This window comes from Myodes glareolus, chromosome 5 (assembly GCF_982192425.1).
Source record: "Myodes glareolus chromosome 5, mMyoGla1.1, whole genome shotgun sequence".
NCBI classification, from domain to species: Eukaryota; Metazoa; Chordata; class Mammalia; order Rodentia; family Cricetidae; genus Myodes; species Myodes glareolus.
Genome location: NC_142030.1, coordinates 76089516 through 76115097, shown reverse-complemented (window position 1 = coordinate 76115097; position 25582 = coordinate 76089516). Strand labels below are relative to the sequence as shown.

The 25582-nt window shown below is 39.4% G+C and overlaps 1 pseudogene; it reads right to left on the bottom strand.

The window, feature by feature from the left end:
- Positions 1-320: 320 nt before the first annotated feature.
- LOC125398373 (transmembrane protein 39A-like) lies at positions 321-1283 on the bottom strand (annotated as a pseudogene).
- Positions 1284-25582: the final 24299 nt, after the last annotated feature.

The following is a 25582-nucleotide window of genomic DNA, read 5'->3' as shown; positions in this document are numbered from 1 at the left end:
TCCTATACAGACCTATATATGTCTCTCTTAGGGTCCTCTTTGTTGTCTAGGTTATTTGCCCCTGTAGACTTTTGGCTGGTTTTTCTTTGCTTTATGTCCGAAAGTTACTTAAGTACATATTATATTTGTCATTCTAGGTCTGAGTTACCTCACTCAATATGTCTTCTTAATTTTTTATTATGGGTATATTTAATATGCCTTGCCATTCACAACTTTCAAAACATAAAATATATAAAATATCTTAATTATTTATAAAAGCTGCAAAAATAGATCGTATGAAAATAATTTTATCTAAGTTCTCCCTCGTGTTGAGAGGCAGCTTAATTTGCCTTGAGTTCATAACCGTTGAGAGGATAGGAGTATGCCCTGCCTAAAAATATTCTGTCCCAGAGAAATTAAATAGATCATAGTAATTTCAGAAAAGGATTCGTACCATGGAGAGTGTGTGGTTCCACTTCTCTGACTGCAGCAAAGAATAGAGCTGGTAGAAGATGACACTGCATTCTATAAGAATAAGCAGGTTCAGCAGCCTTAATGGGCAATGAAATAAGAAATAAGAGTGGGCATGGGATACACCTGAAGGCACTGCCTTGGTGTAAGGTTCCATGGCTCTATATAAACATCTGCTGTGTCACTCCTTGAGGCCATATTGTGTTTTCTGTCCAAATGTGCTGTGGAGCATTGCTGTAGAACCCATGTTCTAACTTCTGTCACTTGCCCAGGTGAGCCGCTGATTTAAGTAGCAAATCACATTCATTTCTGATGCTCGCAGTTGCATGGTGAGCATGACCAAAGCAATGCTCCACACCATAATGAGGTGCTATCATGACCAGTGCCTGTTCTAATACTAGGTACTCTTCACAAAGCACAGCGGGAGAATTGCAACATAGTAGGCACTGAAGAGGGTGTTGAAGACAACTTCCTTGATTCTGTGGTTGAAAATCTGCTTTCAAGCATCCTACTTCATGAGATTGGGAGAAAGGGGGCAGCTCTTGGTGGAGATGGGTGCGGCATTATTAAACTGTTCACAAACTCCACCAATAAGGAGAGGAAATCTTTGGATTCGAAGTACTTTCCTCTACTGCCTGGTGCTGAACCCCATAGTTTGTGAGAAGACGGGTTCTGTCTTAGTGGAAACAGCAGAGAGAATCATGAACACGAAATGGATAACCAAGGAAGAGGAGATTGAAGACTGAATGGCTTCAGAAAATATTAACCAGGGTCCAGCAAAGCACCCATCCACACAGAGTATGTAGCACCAAGCGGGCCAGTATCAGAGCCATGGAGTGAATCATAGATGCTGTTTTATGAGGCACCGTTTTGCTGTATCTTTGGAACCTGTCCCGGAACTAGATCTTGTAGACTAGGCTGGCCTCAAACTCAGAGACCTGCCTGCCCCTGCCTCCCGAGTGCTGGGACTAAAAGTCTGTGTCACCACTGCCAGAATAAGTCAATGTGTTTTATTAAAGAAAAAAAAGGTTAATAAACAAAACAGCTAATAATCTTTCAGATGTCTTTGCAAATCAGAAAGTATCGGTAGCCTTGTGTTTTCGTGAGAGACAGGCACCCGAATTACTGCCTGAGAAGGTTTGACAGCCATTCAAAGAACCTGGCAACTGCTAATGAAATGTTTGCCATTCTCCTAAGTGTTCAAATCTTTCAGAAGCCATTGCTATGTGGCAGGATCCATGCCAAATATATTATGTTTACTTCCTAAATTTTACATCAAGCCTGTAATACGTTTTTTTTAACCTATTAAATTTTTATATCAAGTCTGTATTATGTGATTCTTTGAAAGATTCTTCAGTATTAAGTTTTCATTTGGTTTTTCTAAAGTGTTTCAGGGTTTTTGGTCCCCTCCAGATTTCCCGTTTACTCTGTCCTCTCTTCTTCTTCCCCATTTAGTCTTCCCATTCCATTTACTCCTTAATGATACTATATAAATTTCTTCTTCTTCAGGAGATTTTATCTCCCACCTCTTGATGCACGGCAGTAATATGTAGAGTCAATAACACTAGACATGACCTATGTGAAACTTTATAGTAGACTTTGTAAATGTAAGAGCCATTCTGTACCAGGCTTTTTCCTTAGCCACCAACCAGCTCACAAATCATGACTTGGCAACACCTTACTATTTTTGAATGCTTGACCTAGATTAGGCAGTTCCTCGTTAGTTCTTTTAACTTAAATTAACCAGTTTCTCCTTACTTTTGTATAGGATCATTGTAGCTTTCTTCCTTCTGTATATCTTCTTTTCATTGCTGACTGGTGACTGCCGGGCTTCTTGTCCATGATTTCTTTTTGTCCTTCCTTCATTCTCTTCTCTTCCTTCTTTTTCACCATTAGCCTAGATTTCTCTCCTATTTATTCTCTCAGCCTGACAGCCCCATCTGTCCTTTCTATTGCCCATACAGCTTTTTATTAGAAGAGCTAGGTGCCTAATACAGGCAAGGTGAAACAAATGTAACACATCTTTACACAGTTAAAGTAATATATCCAGAATAAACAAGTTGCTTAGGAAAAAAATATTCCACAGCACCATGCTGAACACAATTAAGGGCAAGTATAATTCTAAAAAACAGATTTATAAACAATATACATGAGCCTGCTGTCTTTGGAGTACCATATGTTTTACGACAAATATTTTTATAGAAATCAAAAGGATGTTTTATTAAATAGTAACTTATTTACTAGGGATTTTTGAAAGGCATCAACCTTATAAGGCAGATCCTTTTGACTATATGGTGTGTTAGTTTGAATGCACTTGCCTCCCATAATCTCATAGGGCATGGCGTTATTCAGATGTGTGACTTTGTTGCAGTGACTATGGCCTTGTTGGAGAAAGTGTGTCACTGAGGATGCAGGCTTTAAGGTTTCTTATGCTCAGCATATTGCCCAGTTAGTCAGTCAATTTGTTCTTGTCTGCAGGACATAGGACACTGGGCTAGTTCTCCAGCACCATGTCTACCTACTTGCTATCGTGTTTCCCAACATGATGGACTGACACTGGAACTGCAAGCAAGACATCCCAATGAAGTGTTTTCTTTATAAGGGTTGCCATGGTGATGGTGTCTCTTCACAGCAAAAGTAAACCCTAACTAAGATACATTATATTTATATTTATTTAATTTTTCTTTTCTGTTTCTGAAGTCACATTTTTTAAAAAAGGCCAAAGTTCTTCTTTTCTTTGTTAGTCTATACTCAGTAAATTCTTGATGTGTCAGACAAACAGAACCTCATAGATTTTATTATTTTGCATTCTTTTATTATATTTTTATTATTTAAAACAATTTTCAATTTTAAGTTTATTTTGATCCTATTCATTCCCCGTATTTCAGATCTTGTCACCCTCCCTATTCTCCCAATTTAAAGTTCTTTCTCAAAATAGAAACAAAAAGAATATAAAAATAGACCCCCCAAAACAAAAAAAAATAACATACAAATGAAAAAAAGACAATGGCAAAACAAACAAAGATCCTTCCAAACTGTAACAAAATTAATGCATACACACACACACACACACACACACACACACACACACACACACACACAAAACCTGTCAAGTCCCAATCAGAATAATCCTGACCAACTACTCCTAAGGTCTGCCCTAGAGTGGTTGATAAGACCAGTGTCATTCCAAAACTGATTTTTCCCTTTCCTAGTGGGTATAAATGACAGTTGGTTGTATATTTTCCCTAGTGGATAGGTTTTCATTAAGTAATTCATTATTGTTTTTTTAAAAAACATAAAACAAAATAAAATATAATAAGATAAAACAAGATCTATTATATCAAATTGGGACAAGACAGAAAAAGAAGAAGTAGGAGGAGGAGAAGAAGAAGTAAAAGAGTCGTTTAGAGGTTCTTGTTTTTTTGGTGTCTTCTATCCACTCTGCCTTCTGCCTTCTTTCTGTTTTCCCTTCCATGGGATTCTCTGAACTATGAGGGGAGGGATTTGAAGAAGATATCTTGTTTAGTGTTTATGTTCCAAGATATTTTCCTCTCTGAATGTTGTCTGGTTGTGTTTCTCTGTATTTGCTTCTATCTTCTGCAAGGAGGAAGCTTCTCTGATGATGACTGAGTAAGACTCTCATTGAGTATAATTTAGTAACATTAGTAGTCCTTTAATCACTACTATTTTTTTCTTTTCATAGATGATTATTATTTGGATTCCTGGGCTATCTAGTCTCAGGTTCTTGTCATCCAGCAGTGTTGGATATGGATTCCATTCCAAAATTTTATTTGTTTTTTAGACAAATCTTCTAAATATTTTAGAATCAAAGTCTGTAGATTTCTTCTATTGGAGAGTAGTATGAAGGAATTTTATGTTTGATTATTTTCATAACAAAAACAAACTTTAAAATATACTAAATTTTAGGAGTATAGCTTCTGATGTTGTTAGGAGACAAATGTTCATCCTAGAAAACACACATACAAGAACCATTTTATGGACTCGATAGGTTATATTTAGAAATTCATATGTCCATACAAATACATATATGCTTGCATTAACAATTACTGAAAAAAATCACCACAGATTTGAAGGACAGTATGGAGGGTATGCAGGACAGTTAATAGGTTCACACTGTGATGTTATATCTCAAAAATGAAAAATATGCAGATATTAAAATTACATTATATTTTTATTTTAATAGAATAGAATATGACACACATAAAGTATTCAATGTTACAAATCTGGAATGCATTCAGAATTCAATGTTTATAAGTGATTGGGTCTATATGAATATCTGTGTATGTATTCACTAGTGCTTGTGTGTATGGTTTTGTGCAAGTCATTGTTGAAATATATATATATTATCTGTGTATATCTGTATGTGTATAATTATGTGTAACTATGTGCTTCTTTATATGTATGTTTGAGTAAGTGTATACATATGCTGGAAAACGCTTATGAGTGTGTCTTTATGTGTATGTATTCATATGTAAATGCATGAAGAGATACATTGCTTTATTGTGCATATTTGTCTATATGTGTGTTTGTGTACTTACATGTACTTATGTATGTATTTGTGCTTTGATTGTGCATCTATGAGTGCATGTATAAATGTGAATGTGTTTTTATATCACTATGAGTACCGGTTTTAGTATTTATATATGTTTATGTGTATGATAATATATATTACTATGTATCCCTATAATATGCATATAAATATGTGTATACTAATGTAGATATCTGTGAACCCATATAATTTCTCTGTATATGTGTATATATTCTTATGTATACATTTGAATATATCTATATAGGAATTAGTGTTTAAATGTGTGTGTGTGATAAAGAAAGAAAAAGGGTGCTTGCTCACCTTCACAAGACTGCAAATAGAATTAAGTTTAATTTTCATTCAGAAAATATTTGAGCAAGAAAATTATTTTGTATTATGTAAATCTTGATATAGAATCAAAATAAAAGGAATTGGTTGCTGGTATTCTTTCCATTTTTAAAACACTGCTCTTAAATATGTAATCTTCACATGTCAAAACTGCGCCATAGAAGAAACTGTAATTAAAATAATCTCATTATTCTTTCCTCATCTGCAAGGTGCAAGATCATCATAAAAGTATGTGCATAAATGCAAGAATACTATCGGGAGTACGTGATTTTTATAAAAATTCATTGAAAACAAAACACATCATTGTAATCAGTAACATTTTTGGTTATTGATGGCACTCTCTGTTTCCTGCTTTCCTTCCTTACCTTTCTTACTCTCTCCCTACACCCTGTGCATGAAAAACCTTTTAAAATCAGTGCATTAGAAGCCTCTTTTACAAATCATAAATATATCACTCTTGTCTTTCTTTAGAGTATTTTAGTTGTACAAATGGACTCTACTTACAGAGGCATGGTTTTGGTGAGAATATGTATAGAATTTTATGATAATAACATTTGCATTTTCCTTGGCTAGTTATAGGTAGTGTGATATAGTGCCTCAGAGAGTATAATATCATACAGTGCTTGGAAAGAGCAGGGAAAGCTTCCACTTAATCAGACATATCAAAGTAAAAACTAATGGGTACCATTATACTATGCAGTGCTTAGTCATGTTTGCTAGATGATGAGATAGACAAAATGTGATTTTTTTAAAAAGTGCAATAAATAGTCTGTATTGTAAAATACTTTATTATTTTAGTATTTTATTCCATTAGAATATATAACTTTTTATTAATTTTTTAAAAAAAATTAATTTACATCCTGACCTCAATTTCATTCCTTCCTCTCCATATTCCCTTTCTTCACCCTCTTCTGTGCCCATCCCAATCCATTTCTCCTACATTTATGTTTAGAGAAGGGTAGGTTTCCCATAGATATCAAGAAAACATTAGGTTGCAGTAGTACTGAGAACCTTCCCCTGTACTAAGGCTGCGCAAGGCAACACAGTATGAGGAATAGGTTCCCAAAAGCCTGTTAATTTAGAGACAACCCCTGCTCTCTGTTTCATGAGTCCCACAGAAAGATCAAGCTACACAACTGTCACATATATAGAGAGGACATACATTCATCCCATGAGCCCAGGTTAATGGGCTCTGTTGTTTTTCTTGTGATGTTCTTGACCCCTCTGGTTCCTACAATACTTCTTTCCTCTCTTCAGCAAGATTTCCTGAGCTCAACATAATGTTTGACTGTAGGTCTCTGGATCTATTTCTATCAGTTACTGAATTAAGTCTCTCTTATCTCAATTGGGATAGGCACCAGTTTATGATTATAACAGAATATTGCTAAGAACCATTGAGGTTAACATTATTTTTTTCTCCACCGTGTTTGGTTATATACTAGATCTCTGGGACACCCAGTCTCTGGGTCCTGACTCTGCAGTCTGTAAAAGATTGGCTCACACTCGTATCATAATTCTCAAGCTTAACCAGTCTTTGGATGACCACGCCTCAAATCTCTGTGCCACCCTCAAACCAGCACATCCCTTAAGCAGGACAAACTGTAGGCACAAGGTTATGTGACTGGGTTGGTGCCCCAATCTCTCCACTGGAAGTCTTCCTGGTCATAGGAAATACTCAGGTCAGGATGCCAACAGGAGTCTTAGCTAGTGTCATCATTGTAGATTACGGGGAATTTCCCTTGCACGAGTTTTCTATTTGACCCATAAATGACGACCCCATTTTCAATCATCTCTCTCAGTACTCCCCCATTCGATTCACCCCCCAACCCAATCCCTTATCCTCCTATTCACACCTGCTGACAATCCACTCATGAGACCTCATATTTCCCATTTTCAGAGAAATTCAAGTGTTCCTACTGGAGTCCTCGTTACCTAGTCTCTCTGGGTCTGTGGTTTGTAGCATAATTCTCCTTTACTTTAAAGCTTATATCCACTTTTAAGTGACTGCATACCATGTTTGTCTTTCTGGGTCTAGGTTACCTCACTCAGGATGATCTATTCTATTTTCCTCCAAATGTCTTCAAATTCAATGATTCCGTTGTTTTTAACAGCTGAGTAATAATACTCCATTGTGTAAATGGACCACATTTTCTTTACCCATTCATCAGTTGAGTGACATCTAGGTTGTTCCTAGGTTCTTCTATTACAAATAAAGCTGTAATGAACAAACGTGAGCAAATGTCTTTGTGGTATCTTTAAGTATTTTTTTGGGTGTATGCCCAAGAGTAGTACAGCTGGGTCTTGTGATAGATTGATTACCAGTTTTGTGAGGAAAACAAAAAACATGTTCAAAGTTGCCATGCAAGTTTTCACTCCTACCATCAATGCATGAGTGTTCCCCTTGCTTTCCATCCTCTCCAGCATAAGCTGTCACTGTGGTTTTAATCTTAACCATTCTTACATGTGTAAGATGGAATCTCAGATTTGGTTTAATTTGCATTTCTTTGATGGGGAGTATCTTGAGGATTTCTTTAAATTTTTCTCAGTCATTTGAGATTTTTCTGTTTATAATTGCTTGTTTAAATTTGTGCCCCATTTTTTAATTGGACTATTTTTTTGGAGTATTTAATTTCTTAAGGTTCTTACGTATTTTGGAAATCAGTCCTGTGTCAGACGTGGGGTTGGTAAAGATCTTTTCCCATTCTGTAGACTGCCATTTTGTCTTATTGATGGTGTCCTCAGTTGTATGAGGATCCTTTCATTAGTTGTCAATATTTGTATCAGTGTTATTGGTATTTGATTAGTTTATGCAGCTTCACCATACCATAAGTTTAGTAGAATACACCATTGTTATTATTTTCACTGTTAATATTTTCCTAATTGGCTATTTCAGGAAGTAAAGAAAAACAAGCTAGTTTGTGGGATGTGTATGTTGAAGGACACTCAGAATTAATGCTATAGAAATGAAGGGATGAGCAACGGAGTAGATACAGGGAAGGGAGCTGTCGTGACTGATGACCAGAAATGCTTTTCAAAATTTCCCTTCAAAAAAATATCCCTTGCTGCACTTAGGTGTTCAGTCCTTTTACATCTTCCTTATCAGTCAGTCAGTCGATTGAGTTCTTAAAGAAGTTTAAGTTATTACACAGAGCACTTCTGTCACCCAGAGCAACGTGTGAATTTAAAGGCTTATTTTAAACAGACCTTTAGGGCAACTAGTCATTGGAATGGAAATTAAGTGGAACATAAGAGTTAACACCATAGATATGAATGTTATATCATTATTTTTCAGTTGATTTTCAGTAGGACCAAAGCTATAAAATTATTTTTATCACCAACCCTTATATTTAAATTATTTCTGTGTCACCTTTATCTCTTAATGTTTTAATTATAACGGAATCAAGAAAAGTCTTATTTTTGCCTCAATATTATTGATAGAAACACATTTAAAAATTAGTTGTAATGATACTATTTTTAAAAGAAAAATGTTAATTTTAATCAAATGTTCACCTTATAATTATACTATAACAAAAACAGGCATATACTTTTCATAATAAAAACTATCAAAAAAGGTAGATTTTTTTTCTGTTGGCCTTGGGAAAGATAAAATGGTGAAATATAATTGATTAACCTTTAATACATTACTTCTCCCTAATTTCTTCACTGGGTTTTCTTAATCAGGCAGGAGTAAAAAAGATCAGTGATCCCAGTATATATACTAGGTGGCCAGGAAATTTGAGTTCAATTTGTACTTGTTTACATCACTGAATGAGGTTAGCTGAGGCTAGACTTCATCAGACTGCATTATAAACAGTATAAAATGAAGGTATAGGAAGTAAAAATAAAAGATGTGTTTTTGCTAACTGTTCACTCATCTTATTCTTTATGCTATACAGCATGGTTGCATTTCATTCTACATGATCCAGAAAGAAATATCAGACTCTAAATGTGAAATGACTCTTATTCAGAGCTAAATATGTCCACAGAAGTGGTTAAGTGCTTTACATGAAGTGTTTTAAATATTCGTTATATTCAGAGGAGAAAGAGAATAGTTTAAGCTAAGAAAATTGCCTAGATCATGTAACTGGGGGAACAACTGAACTCAGATGTCTGTAGCCCTAAATTTATACTTACGATGGGATCTTTTGATTGCCTTGCCTTCAAGATTTATAAAGCTAAAGAAATGGAAGTCACTATATTTAATTCTATATTGTGAGCGTATTTCATCTCATGCATATGTACATAAAATATAAATTACAGAAAGGCATGCTTAAAATTGATTTTATTATTCAAATTTTAAAATAACTTCTCATAATTGATACGTTACATTCCTAACATCTTTCATTTTAAAAATAAATTCAGATTTAAACAAAATACCTTTTGTCCCATTTCTTCGTTTTTGGTCTTGCATTTTTTTTCAAATTGTAACATGAGGGCTGGATTGTTGGGGGTTCTGTCCCACCCAGCACCCCACAGCCGGCAATTCCCAAAGAAAATTACACAGAGTCTACATTGGGTTATAAACTGATTGGCCCATTAGGTCAGGCTACTTATTAGTTCTTATGACATATATTACCCAATTATCCTTATCTACATTAGTCATATGGCTTGGTACCTTTTTCAGCGGGGCAACTTACATCTTTTCTCTCAGGTGGTCTGGGCAGAACTGTGGAGGGAGCTTCCTGCTTCCAGAATACTCCCAGTCTCTTTTCTCCACCTCTACTTCCTGTCTGGCTTTCCTGCCTATACTGCCTGCCTGGCCAATCAGCGTTTTATTAAAATATGATTGACAGAATACAGACAATTCTCCTGCATCATTTCCCTCTTTTTTTTTTTTAAACAAAGGAAAATACCCATAGTCCATTTGTTGGGAATGTGGGCGTAGTATTTCAGGCTGCTTCCTGCTGGTTGGGGGAGCTGATAATCTTATGGGGACCTAAAGAAAATTTAGAGTTATAATCAAATCCTGACTGGAGTATCCTGTGAGTCTCAATCATTTCAGGCAGCAGTCTTGAATCAGTTCTGGATGTAGAACTCAGACATCGGCGCCATCTGTTCCTACTAGGGATTTCTCGGGTGGTCATCCTTGGTCAAACTGGATTTTTCTTAACTCAGAATGAATCCAGAGCCTCTCATTTTCTGTGGAAACAAAAGCAAAATCTCTTCTCCAAAGTAACATACCTTTTGACTTCAGTTTTGAAACCAAGGTATTTTCAAAATACCTCTCTTGGGTTATTTCAGGAGCATTTATAAACAAAAGTCTTTTAGCAGCTGCTGCTCCTTCCTCAGCATTCAAACAATTCAAAGAGAGAATAATAGCATACAGTATCAAGATTCTCTGTTTATTTTCCATCTTTATGCAGCTTTATTTCAACCTCTATTTCTTTTATTTTTACTTTTAACTTTTGGCTTTTTGAGACAGATTCTCTGCATATATCTTTGTCCTGGAATAACTCTGTAGACCAGGCTGTCCTTGAACTCATAGAGATCCTCCTGTGTCTTCCTCCCCAGTGCTGGGATTAAAGGTGTGTGCTACCACACCTTGAACTCATAGAGATCTGTCTGTTTCTGTCTCCCAGGCATTGGGATTAAAGGCGTGTGCTACCACACCTTGAAGTCACAGAGGTCAATCTCTACCTCTGTCCCTTGAAGTCACAGAGGTCAATATACCTCTGCCTCCCAGGCATTGGGATTAAAAGTGTGTACCACCACACCCTATAGCTCCCTTTTTTTTATTTTTAATGACTTTTTACCTTTTAGTCTGTATATATTTTTAACAGATTGTAAACCATTTAGAGTTTTTTTTGTCTTTGAATCTTTCTTTACTGTATATCTCTCTTTTTTTTGACCACATGAGCCTTTAATTTACTAAGCAATATCGGTAGGACTAAAGCTGTGTCTTTGACAGTTAGATCCAGCCCATTCTTTAGCTTTTCAGCCTTGTGGCTGAGGTACCAGCTGCAGCCATTTTTTTTCACAATATTATGGCGTTTCAAAGTCCGTGTCAGCAAGCAAGCTGCAGCATTCTGCTCATAGACCATATTCAATCAGATTGCCTGCCTGAAAGAGTCAGAGATTGTCCTGGCAGGATGGCCGGCATTTTAAAACAGCACAGCTTTTTTCCTGCTATGACTGAAAACCGAAAAACATACATTTAGCTTTTTATCAACACCATTTAAGTGTTTCGTGACAGGACCTCTTAATGAGCTGCAGGGTTTTGCAGCTAAAGCTGAGTCAGGAAGCCTCTCTTAGATGAGAGCATTTGCTTGCCTCTAGCAAGCAGAGCAGACCCGAGAAATTGCTGCTACCAAGAAAATGCTTTATTCTATTCTTTTCTAAGCTTTTTAAAGCTTTCTGTGGATTTAGTTATCCACGTTGGCACCATATGTAACATGAGGGCTGGCTTGTTGGGGTTTCTGTCCCACCCAGCACCCCACAACTGGCAATTCCCAAAGAAAATTACACAGAGTCTACATTAGCTTATAAACTGGTTGGTCCATTAGGTAAGGCTACTTATTAGTTCTTATGACATATATTACCCCATTATCCTTATCTACGTTAGCCATATGGCTTGGTACCTTTTTCAGCGGTGCAGCTTACATCTTTCCTCTCAGGTGGTCTGGGCAGAACTGGAGAGGGAGCTTCCTGCTTCCTTGAATAGTCCCAGTCTCTTTTCTCCACCTCTACTTCCTGTCTGGCTTTCCCGCCTATACTGCCTGCCTGGCCAATCAGTATTTTATTAAAATATAATTGACAAAATACAAACAATTCTCCTACATCACCAAATAACCTAAATTCAAATATATTATCAATCTTAAAAAATAACCTCAGATCAGAAACCTACTTGAATTTTGAAATATGACAGAGAAAAATTTACCACCAAATAATTTTAAATAGACATTTGTGGCAGAGACTGTCTTGAGAAAAGTAATTCATGCCAGCTGTTAAAGGCATATTTAACAAATTCCCACACACTGAGCACAAAGCTATTAATATTTTAGGATCTAATGTAAAAGACAGATTTCTTAATAACTCTGTTCTTTATGTCACTGGGCAACAATCTCTCTCTCTCTCTCTCTCTCTCTCTCTCTCTCTCTCCTTCTCTCCATCTTTCTCTCTCTACCTCACTCTCTCTCTCCTCTGGCTGATTTGAGGAATTTTTTCTTTGTTTTTCCAAGATATCAAATATTATGGCTTTGATATATTATTAAATAAGATCACTGAATTGAATATTTGAAAACTTTAAACTGTACTATGAAGCTTTCCAGGTTAGTACACCTTCTGAAGTTCATGCCACCTGCATAATCAATGAAAAATTTGAAATTCAAAGCTTTGTTTTTCTTGATGTACAGTATGAGGGCAAACGGCATTAAGGAAACTTAATGCATACATTCATAAATCTGAATTCATGATACCATCACAATTTAAGTTCTTATTCAAAAGATCCATTTTGAAATCCTGTCATTTTTTTCTTTCATAGTTTAGCACAGAAAGAATTCACATTGTCCTCATAGATAATTACACATTAATTTGATTTTATATTAAAATAAAATAAATAAAACTCATGTATTAAAATAAAACTCATCTGATCTTTTCTTCTGTTATCCTTGTTTCTATAAATGCAAATGTAAGTTCCATATAAATAAATAATTCATTTAAAAGCAGGAGCTCCGAACTGGAAAGACAACTCAGCAATGAAGAGCACGTCCTGCTTTGACGGGACCTGTGTTTAATTTCCACTACCTACATGACAGCTCACAACCATCTGTCACTTCAGGTCCAGGTATCCAGAACCTTCATCTGGCCTTTGTGTGAACCAGGCACACGCACAAAACACACTTACACACATGTGGGTAAATCTCTTAGGAAAATTAAAAATATATAAATCATTTTAAAAATTTAATTCAGCCATTTAATAGCTGAAAGTGCAGGCGAGTGATAAAATCATTTCCTACTGAACTCAAAATATTGGGTTCAATGCCAGTAATATGAAGTAGAAAACAAATAAATTGTGCTAGATTGATAAGAGGCACTCTCGAGTCTTTTCAAATTAAACTAGTAAAAGCATCAAGACAAACCACATTACTGTCTGTAGTACAAACACCCCAAAAGTAAACTTTTGTGTCCTACAGAAAGAATAAAGAAGTGCTCTCATTTCTGACCATTCCCTTCTGATATTAACTACAGGAAACCGGCATGCAAATTAGACAAGACAGCTTCTCTGTCTTCAACGTCAATCTCACTTTGTTATCACGTGAATGAAAAGCTCTGGTTGGAATCTTAGGAAGAAGATGAGCTGAGCTGAGGTGTTCAAATGCGTAAGTAATGATCAAAATGTATTTTACTCCAGTCTCATGTTTAATAAAATATGAAAGAAAATGCATTGAAAGGAATAGTAACAAAAAGGAAGATAGTCTTACAAGCTAATCTTCAATGACATCTACTTCCTATTCAAGGTAACGCAAATCCACCTTTAAAAAAATCATTTCTCATACCCCAGGTGCCAGTTTAAAGTGTTACAAAGATAAGCCTCTCTTAGAAGAGTGTTTGAAAGGATTAGATGAACAATTGTTCTGTAGGCTGTTGTGTGCACCTAATGAGACTTTTACTATGGTAAAAGTATGGTGTATCTCTCACTTTGGGAGTCTATCTTGACGCCCTCAGCAGGCATTAGGAGGCTTCTGGCCCCTTTCTCAAGTGCGTAATCATGTTTATCAATTCTAAAGACATCCAGGTGTCCCCTTCATACTATGATTGAGTTTATTTATTGTCAATTCTTTAATTAAACAAGAGGGAATCTAAATTAAATTTCATGCTTTTAAAAGATCATGAATGCTCCCACTGAACCATTCTGAGACTTCCTCTTGGAAAACCTTTATGTTTGAAAAAGGGGCACTTTGGGTCATGTCATTTTGCTTACTAGCAGATGCCCTCAGTGTTGCGTTTCAGCCAGTGAAGCACCCATTATATTTTGACAAATGATAAGTCTTTCTCTGTCAATCACCTCTTGAAACTTTGAACTTTCAAAATTTTGAACTTCCTATTTAAAAAGTCCCCATTAGCACCATGAGCTTCACTGCCATCAGGGACCATCCAATCCGTTCTCTTATCCATGATCCACCTCAAAGGTGGGGTTATTTATGAGAATTCCAATAATTCTACCTGCCAGGTGCACTCATTTCTTGTTCTGTGATTTACAGTTAAGGTCAAACTCTTGATGCCTTTGCATATTTTACAGCTAATTATCTAAACTACTGTAATAAGGATTTCATGACATGTGTTCCTGACTCTGAATACTATATTTACAATAATAATTTGAGATTTAAAATTTTCACCATAAAGATATTTTTACTTAGTTAGTTAGCTTTATTCTGAAATATTTTACTTTTGGAGGGATTACAATTCTAGATATCAAAATATATTAAAGACTTGTAGTACTTAAAACAGTTTGGTGCTTGCACAGAATTAACATGTAGACTATTTAGACGCAATAAAAGACAACAACATGAATGCATGTAGCTATTATCATCTAATATTTTACTGTAGAAGAGTTGGCTTATTTATTACCTGCTGCTCAGACCTGAAATAACCACACAAAACAATATTATTTGCAATATTATTTGGTCATTAGCTTAAGCATACATCTGGCTAATTCGTATCATAAACTCACCCATCTCCATAAATCTGTGTATCACCACGTGGTTGTGGCTTATAGGCAAAGTTTCAGCATGTCTGTCTCTGGTGGTGACTCCATGGCTTCTCTACACTTTGCTTCCCTTCTCCCAGCATTCAGTTTTATTTGTACCAGCCTAGTTCAGTTCTGCGCTGCTGTAGGCTCAAATCAGTTCTTTAGTAATCACAGCATACAGAGGATAATCCCACATCATTTGACGAAGATGAGAAAGATATCTCCTATATCTAAAGACTCTGGGAATAAGAGAGGAGATTGAGCAGAGAGATGAAACACACAGAGGATGTGGAAGTCTGTTGTGAGTGTGTGTGCATGTCCTCTAGATAGAACAGAGAAACCACACCCATGAACTCTACACAATAGGTGTGAAGGGCCGCATCCACATTCTCCATTACAAGATGGCGCTGGCATCTGGTTTCACCGCCAGGTGAACGCATATGTGCTCGGTAACTTCCCATTGCTGTCCCCACCTATTCCCGAGGCTTCACCTGGGCTAATGGGCAGCGGGCCAATCCAAAGGTAACATGTCCGAAACAAGGACTGTTTCCTATATAAAGGATGGGTTCCCTCATTTAGGGGTCTCTGCCATGTTAGCTGATGCTCTCTCTCTCAAGACACATTAAAGCTTCTCTGCAGAAGAATCCTAGTGTCCTGCGTGGTTCTTGTGGGCGAGATGATAGCGTGGGACATCTGGTGCCGAAACCCTCAGGATGCCGGGGGAACCCTGACCACAGCTCGCACCAACGGGGACCCCTTGGAAATTCAGGGAGGATTCAGAACTGCGGGTCTGCATGCTCAGAGAAGTATGAATATTCCTGGATTTTTTCGGTTTTGGGCTTGACTTGTTTCTGCATTGGGAAGGTTTCATAGAGGCCTTGGTACTTATCTTAGCAATTCTCTTATTTTTCGCCAGAAATTGCTTAAAAGATGAATCTTGCCAAGCGGTTGAGCAAAAGCGGAGGAAATCCAGGATAGAATATCAGAAAATGAGTGCAATGGGAGGATAGACGCGCGCGCAAGAAAAGGAAATAAGGAAAAAGGATCCCCCAATGATTCTAAGAAAATAAAAATGGGGGGGGAAGATTGATCTACAAGGTCAAAAGCTTTCTGATATCAATAATAAGAAAAAAGGAAAGAACAGTAGTTTATATCCTCTGCAGGGGCTCGAAGCTCTAAAAATTGAAAGTGACCATGAAAGTGAGCACGAAAGTTCTGGCTCAGGAGAAAAGATAGAAGAACTAGATACAGAGGAGGAGGCAGAATTAGCCAGCGGCAGGGCCATGAGGTCATCCCAAACGGCCCATCCACCTCATTATGAGCTGCGCCCTCCCCCAACTGCCCCTTCGGCGCCTCCTTATGAGGAACGCCCTGGGCCAAAGACCTTTTCATTTATCCCTGACAAGGTCAAGAGAAAGTTACACTTGGCCTTCCCCATTTATGAAGGGGAAAACGGGCGGGTGCATGCGCCCATGGAGTACAACCAAATAAAAGAGTTAGCAGAGTCAGTCAGAAAGTATGGAGTGACTGCTAATTTTACCTTAGCTCAGTTGGACAGATTGGCCTCGACTGCCATGACTCCGGCGGACTGGGAGACAGTTGCAAAAGTGTTGCTCGTCAGCATGGGTCAATATTTGGAGTGGAAAGCCCTATGGCACGAGGCAGCTCAGGAACAAGCTAGAGCTAACGCTCAGGCCTTAACTCCAGAACAACAGCAATGGACTTTTGACCTCCTGACCGGGCGAGGGCACTTCGCCTCTGCCCAGACTAACTATCCTTATGGCGCCTACCGCCAGGTAGCCGATACAGCTACAAGAGCATGGAAAGCCTTGTCAAAAAAGGGAGAAGGGAGCACCCCGCTCACCAAGATTATACAAGGGACTCAGGAGCCTTTTTCAAATTTTGTGGCAAGAATGACTGAGGCAGCAGGACACATTTTTGGCGATACTGATATGGCCACGCCACTCATTGAGCAGCTTATCTTTGAGCAAGCTACGCAGGAATGCCATGAGGCCATAGCCCCCAGGAAAAATAAAGGGTTACAGGACGTGTTCAGGATCTGTAGAGAACTAGGAGGACCCCTGACGAATGCAGGTTTGGCTGCAGCCATCATGCAGTCACAAAAACACCCTTTTAAAGGGCCAGACGAAAGAGTTTGCTTTAAGTATGGGAAGCCAGGTCATTTAAAAAAGGATTGTAGGGCATCAGAAAAGGAGAGAGCGCTTCCTACCCTTTGCTCACGCTATGGTAAAGGTTATCATAGGGCGGAGCTCTGCCACTCCGTTAGGGATGTCCATGGCAAGGTCCTCCCACCATTAGGAAATCCGGAGACTGATGACCCAAAAAACGGGATGACGGGCCCTCTGTCCCAGGGCCCCCAAAAATATGGGAACAAGTTCATCAGGGCAACGACCGAGGGACCCTCGGAGGCAGAACAAGAATGGACTTGTATGCCTCCACCGACTTCCTATTGACACCCCAAATGGGGGTACAGCCCATCCCCATGCAGCTGCCTGAGCCCCTGCCGCCTGGAAGCGTGGGCCTACTTTTAGGGCATGGCTCACTTACCCTACAGGGGCTGATTGTCCACCCAGGCCTTGTTGATAGCCAGCACACTGCGGAAATACAAGCCCTATGCTTTTGCCCTAGTGGAGTTTTTTCCATCAGTAAAGGAGACAGGATAGCTCAATTACTGCTTCTCCTGGCAGACATCCACCAGAGGCCGGAGAATAAATTAATGGGGTCTACAGGACAGGACTCGGCCTACTTAGTTGTTAGCCTTCAAGATCAACCCAAACTGCCCCTTTGGGTCAATGGTAAATGTTTTGAAGGCATTTTGGACACTGGCGCGGACAAAAGTATTATCTCATCGCGCTGGTGGCCACAGTCCTGGCCCATTACCGAGTCATCTCATGCCCTACAGGGCTTGGGCTACAGTGCAAACCCCACCATTAGCTCTGCCAGATTAACCTGGGAAACGGATGAAGGGCAGTCACGATATTTTACACCATATGTCCTCCTCCTGCCAGTCAACTTATGGGAAAGAGACATGATGCAGGGTATGGGATTTACCTTATCTAATGCATATTCATCTCAGGCCCAAGATATCATGATAAGAATGGGTCATAGGCCAGGAAAGGGCTTGGGTCACTCCAAGCAAGGAATACAGAAGTCAATAAATCCTAAACCTAATATCAACAAACAGGGCCTGGGTTTTTCCTAGGTGCCACTGGGGCAACACGGCCCATATCATGGAAAACAGAGACCCCCATATGGGTTCCCCAATGGCCACTTACCTCTGAAAAACTGGAAGCAATGAATCAGCTAGTTAATGAGCAATTGGTTCTGGGACACATAGAACCATCCACCTCTCCGTGGAATACACCCATTTTTGTCATTAGAAAGAAATCAGGAAGATGGCGCTTGCTGCATGATTTGAGAGCCATTAATGAACTAATACACCTCTTTGGGCCTGTGCAGCGAGGACTCCCGGTGCTTTCAGCTTTGCCCAAGAATTGGAATCTGGTAATAATAGATATTAAGGATTTTTTTTCTATTCCATTACATCCTGCTGATAGTCCTCGCTTTGCTTTTACTGTTCCTTCAATTAATCATATAGAGCCTGATAAATGCATTCAATGGAAAACTTTGTCGCAGGGTATGTCAAATAGTCCGACAATCTGTCAGATGTTTGTACAGGAGGCTCTTAAACTGCTTCGTGAACGTTTTCCATGTTTGCTTATGGTTCAATACATGGATCATGTACTTATGTGTCATGAGGAATTACAGGTCCTAAAGGAAGCCTACCCATAGCTCGTTAAAAGTTTACAGCTGTGGAGTCTTCAAATAGCCGCTAAAAAGGTCCAGATTACAGATACTGGCCAATTTTTAGGTTCTGTTGTTCTCCCTGAAAAGATCCTACCTCAAAAAATAAAAATTTATAGGGACGATTTGCGAACGTTAAATGATTTCCAAAAGTTGTTAGGAGATATTAATTGGCTGCGACCATTTTTAAAAATCCCCTCCACTGATTTGAAGCCATTGTTTGATATCTTGGAAGGGAATACTCATATTATCTCCCCTCGGGCCTTGACGCCGGCAGCAGAAACAGCCTCATTACTAATGGAAGAGTCCATTAAGGAGGCACAGCTGTGCCATCTTGATAAAAACTCAACCATTTGTTCTATGTATGTTTAAAACAAGAAAGCTACCCACTGCTGTGTTATGGCAGGATGGACCGTTACAAAAGTATTGATTGGTATCCAGCCGCTATAGCTCAAATTGCCCTTAAAGGCCTTAAAATGTCTGTTAGTCATTTTGGTAAGCATCCAGCGGTTATGATAGTTCCCTATACCTCCTCTCAAGTACAAACTTTGGCCGTCGCCTCTGACGATTGGGCCATTTTGGTTACCACCTTTTCAGGGAAAATTGATAATCATTATTCCAAACACCCTCTGCTGCAGTTCGCTGCATGTCATCCCATTGTGTTTCCCCGAGTTACGTCTTCTGCCCCGCTAAAAGACGGGATGACGGTTTATACAGATAGCTCCAAGAATGGTATGGGAGCCTATGTTATGGGTTCTAAAATATATACAAAGAACTTTTCTGCCACCTGAACCCAGGTGGTGGAATGTATGATGGTTTTAGAGGTTCTTCAAAGATTTCATTGTCCCCTTAATATTGTTTCTGATTCTGCCTACGTAGTTAACGCTGTTAAATTATTAGAGGCCACTGGAATTATAAAACCTACTAGTACAATGGCAGCTCTTTTCCAGAGGACACAGGACTGTTTACTAAATAGGAGAGCTCCATTTTTTTTGTAATTTTATTAAATTATAAAAAGTTTCCATTTACACCCCACCTCCCAACGCCCTCCCACTCCCCCCTCCCTCTCCTCCTCCCTCTTTGTCCCCTAGGGAAGTCAGGGTCTCCTGCCCTGTGGGAAGTCCAAGTTCCTCCCCCCTCACTCCAGGTCCAGGAAGGTGAGCATCCAAACAGACTGGATCCCAAAAATCCAGTATATGCAGAGGAAACCAGTCCCAGTGTCATTGTCAATGGCTTCTCGGAAAGACTGCAGGCCAGCCACATTCAGAAAATCCGGCCACATTCAGAGAATCTGGTTGGATCACATGCTCATTCAGTCACGGTCCATCTGGCCTTGGTAAACTCTCATTAGATCCGACCCCTTGTATCAGTGGGTGATAGTATCCCTCGCAGTCCTTCGTCATTTTCTTCCTCCTTTTGCTCCTCATTTGGATCTTGGGGGGCTCAGTTCGGTGCTCCAACGCGGGCCTCCATCTGTATCGTCATCCAACGCCAGATGAGGGATCTATGGTGATAAGCAAAATATTCATCAGTATGGTCACGGGCCAAGGCCGGTTCAGGCACCCCCTCCTCTGTCCAGAGAACAATCTGGGGATCTCTCCTTGGACCTGGGATCCCATATATAATCAAGTTTCCTGTAAACTCTAATATGACTCCCTTAGTTGAAATATATTCTTCCCTGATCCCACATTCATCCTTCCTCCCTTCCCCCCATCCCGGTCAACCGAGCTTTCTCCATTCCTCCCCTACTCCCTTCTCTCTAACCCTCTCCCCTTCCATCAACCCTCCCACCCCCCCCATGCACCCAAGGTTACCTGGGACTCTTGACTATTTCCTACCTCCTGGCGGATAGGTAAATAATCTTCATCAGGTTCGTCTTCTTATTTAGCTTCTCTAGGATCACGAATAATAGGCTCAAAGACCTTTAATTATGGTTAGAATCCACTTATGAGTGAATACATACCGTGTTCCTCTTTTTGGGTCTGGCTTACCTCACTCAGTAAAGCGTTTTCTATGTCCATCCATTTGCATGCAAAATTCAAGATGTCATTATTTTTTACCGCTGAGTAAAACTCTAATGTGCATATGTTCCACACCTTTTTTAACCATTCTTCTATTGAGGCCCTCCCCGCCTCAGCTTCTGCGGCAGGGTCTTCGGTGTTCCAAGGGACCCTTCCCCTCCCCCCACTGCTGCGGGCCCTTTGTCTCCTGAGTCCTGGGAAGACCAGCTAGCCCTGTTGCCCTGCTGAGCAGTTCTTCCCAGAGAGGTGAGTGGGTGCTCACCACTGCCCAGGAAGAGAGCACAGCCCCCCCTAGCATCTGCAGCAGGGTCTTTGGTGTTCCAAGGGACCCCTCCTCTCCCCCCACTGCTGCGGGCCCTTTGTCTCCTGAGTCCTGGGAAGACCAGCTAGCCCTGTTGCCCTGCTGAGCAGTTCTTTCCAGAGAGGGCTGAGGAGCTCTATCCAGAGAGTGCTGTGAAGTCCTACCCAGAGAGTGCTGAGGAGTTCTATCCAGAAAGTGCTGAGGAGTTTCATCCAGAGTGGAAGAGATGGGCAGGCGCCAATGCAAGAATTCCTCCAACAACCTGAAAGGCAACATGACACCGCCAGAATCCAGGGAGCTCGAAACTAGAAGAATTGAACACCCTACGCCAGAAGAAATAGAAGAAATTGACTCTAAGCGCTTCTTTATGAAAATAATAGAGGAAATTAAACAGGAGGTGAAAATCTGCCGTAAAGAAATGGAAGATAAGTATAACAAAAAAATTGAGGAAATGAGTAAAGAAATGGAAGAGAAATATACCAAAAAGTTTGAAGAAATGAGTAAATCCGTAAATGAAATTCTGGGAAACCAAGAAAAAACAATCAAACAGGTAATAGAAACAGTTCAAGATTTGAAAACTGAAATGGAGTCAATGAAGAAATCACAAACCGAGGGCCGGCTGTCTATGGAAAATCTGGGTAAACGAACAGAGACTTCAGAAACAAGCTTAACCAATAGAATACAAGAGATAGAAGAAAGAATCTCAGACTCTGAGGACACCATAGAGAAATTAAACACTCTGTCCAAAGAAAACAGCAAATCCAACAAATTCTCATCACAAAACATTCAGGAACTGTGGGACACAATAAAAAACCAAATCTAAGAATAATAGGAGTAGAAGAAGGAGAAGAATTGCATTTCAAAGGTCCAGAAAATATACTCAACAAAATTATAGAAGAAAACTTTCCCATCCTAAAGAACGATATTCCTATGAAGGTTCAAGAAGCATACAGAACACCGAATAGACTGGATCAGAAAAAAACATCCCCTCGTCATATAGTAATCAAAACACAAAGCATTCAGACTAAAGAAAGGATATTGAAAGCTGCAAAGGAAAAAGGTCAAGTAACTTATAAAGGTAAACCTATCAGACTTACACCAGACTTCTCTATGGAAACCATGAAAGCCAGAAGGTCCTGGATAGAGGTACTGCAGAAACTAAGAGACAATGGATGCAAACCCAGACTACTTTACCCAGCCAAGCTATTGTTCACTATCAACGGAGAAAACAAAATATTCCAGGATAAAAACAAATTTAAACAATACGTAGCTACTAATCCAGCCTTACAGAGAATACTAGAAGGAAAATCACAACCCAAGGAATCCAACATTCCCAACACTGCCTACATTAACTCAGACATTTAGCGACCCTCCACAAGCACAACTCAAAGAAGGAAAACACATACACGCTACTACCCAAAAAAATGACCGGAGTCATCGATCACTGGTCATTAATATCACTTAATATCAATGGTCTCAACTCACCTATAAAGAGGCACAGACTTAGAGATTGGATACGAAAACAGGATCCAACATTCTGCTGTCTACAAGAAACACACCTCAACCACAAAGACAGACACCTACTCAGAGTAAAGGGTTGGGAAAAGGTTTTCCAAGCAAATGGACCTAAGAAACAAGTGGGTGTGGCCATTCTAATATCTAACAAAATCGACTTCAAACTAAAATCAATCAGAAGAGATGGAGATGGACATTTCATACTCATAACAGGAACATCTCATCAGGAAGAAGTCTCAATCTTGAATATCTATGCCCCTAATATAAAGGCACCCACATATGTAAAAGAAACTCTTCTAGAACTCAAGGCAGTCATCAAACCACACACACTAATAGTAGGAGACTTCAACACTCCTCTCTCACCAATGGACAGGTCAATCAGACAGAAACCTAACAGAGAAATAAGAGATTTACTGGAGGTACTGAATCAAATGGACTTAACAGACATCTATAGAACACTCCACCCAAATAGGAAAGAGTATACCTTCTTCTCTGCAGCTCATGGAACCTTCTCGAAAATTGACCACATACTTGGTAACAAAGCAAACTTCCACAGATACAAAAAAATATTAGTGACCACCTGTGTCTTGTCAGATCACCATGGATTAAAATTAGAATTCAACAACAATGGTACCCCCAGGAAGCCAACAAACTCATGGAAGTTGAACAGTCAACTACTAAATCACCCCTGGGTCAAGGAAGAAATAAAGAAAGAAATTAAAGTCTTCCTTGAATATAATGAAAACAAAGACACAACGTATTCAAACCTATGGGACACAATGAAAGCAGTGCTAAGAGGAAAGTTCATAGCACTAAGTGCCCACCTAAAGAAAACAGAGAAAGCACACATTGGAGACTTAACAACACACTTGAAAGTTCTAGAAAAAAAAGAAGCTGATTTACCCAGGAGGAGTAGAAGACTGGAAATAATCAAACTGAGGGCTGAAATCAACAAAATAGAAACACAGAAAACAATTCAAAGAATCAATGAAGCAAAAAGCTGGTTCTTGGAGAAAATTAACAAGATTGACAAACCCCTATCCAAACTAATCAAACGGCAGAGAGAGAACTTGCAAATTAATAGGATCAGAAATGAAAAGGGGGACATAACCACAGACACAGAGGAAATACAGAGAATCATTAGATCTTACTACGAAAGTTTATATGCCACAAAGTTGGAAAATGTAAAAGAAATGGACATTTTTTTAGATAAGTACCATATACCAAAGTTGAACCAAGACCAGGTGAACAATCTAAATAGACCTGTTAGTCGTGAAGAACTAGAAGCTGTTATCAAAAATCTCCCTACCAAAAAAAGCCCAGGACCAGATGGTTTCAATGCAGAATTCTACCAGAACTTCCAGGAAGAGCTAATACCTATACTCCTTAATGTATTCCACAATATAGAAAAAGAAAAGTCACTGCCAAACTCCTTTTATGAAGCTACAGTCACCCTAATACCAAAACCACACAAAGACACAACCAAGAAAGAGAATTACAGGCCAATCTCACTCATGAACATCGATGCGAAAATTCTCAATAAAATACTGGCAAACCGAATCCAAGAACACATTAGAAAAATCATCCATTATGATCAAGTAGGCTTCATCCCAGAGATGCAGGGATGTTTCAACATACGCAAATCTATCAATGTAATCCATCATATAAATAAACGGAAAGAAAAAAATCATATGGTCATTTCATTGGATGCTGAAAAAGCGTTTGAGAGCTCCATTTTTTATCACACACATAAGAGCACATTCGGGGCTCCCAATGAGCTTGGGTAATGACCTGGCTGATCACGCTATGCAGCTTGCTGCGGTAGCACTTGCCTCCCCATTGCAGACCGCTAAAACCTTTCCTGATAATTTTCATGTCACAGCTAAAACCCTGCGCAAACGTTTTTCACTTACCAGAAAAGAGGCTTGTGATATTGTAACCCAATGTCACAATTGTTGCCAGTTTCTTCCTATCAGACACACTGGCGTGAACCCCAGAGGCATTACGCCCTTGCAAATATGGCAGATGGACGTGACTCATATCATTGCCTTTGGAAAACTTCAGTATGTGCATGTGTCGATTGACACATGCTCTGGCATTATTCATGCCACACCACTTACAGGAGAAAAAACCTCTTATGTCATTCAACATTGCCGTGAGGCATGGAATGCTTGGGGCAAGCCCACATCTTTAAAAACGGATAATGGGCCTGCCTGTACTTCTCAAAAGTTTAAACAATTTTGTGCGCAGATGCAGGACACCCACATTACAGGCCTGCCTTATAACCCCCAGGGGCAGGGTATCGTAGAGCGAGCACATCGCACACTCAAATCTTATCTACTTAAACAGAAAGGGGGAATATTGAAAGAGTTGCCCCCGACACCAAGAATGGCCATTGCCATGGCTCTGTTCACTATAAATTTTTTAAATATGGATGATAATGGCCAAAATGCTGCAATATGACATTGTTTGGATCCTCAGCGGCCCAAAGATTTGGTTAAATGGAAGGATGTGCTTTCTAATGAATGGAAAGGCCCGGATCCCATTCTATTGAGATCCAAGGGAACTGTTTATGTCTTCCCACAGGATCAAGAAAGCCCATTCTGAGTGCCGGAGAAACTGACCCGAATGGTGAAGAGTGACCCACAACACGCGGACTCGCCTGAGGATTTGGCTGCTGTTCCTCCTGCCATTTTGCAGATGGATGACAGCGGTTGTGATGAAGCACCAATGGGGGATACTCTCAGCCTTCCCGAAGCCAACACCAGTCAGCCATAGAGTGGCAGTGTTTCCTCGGTTTTTTACAACCAATAAGACTCTGGGGCTCCCCTATCTTTCTAGAGATGATTTATAAGCTTGGCCATAGGATTCCAGTCCTGGGTCAT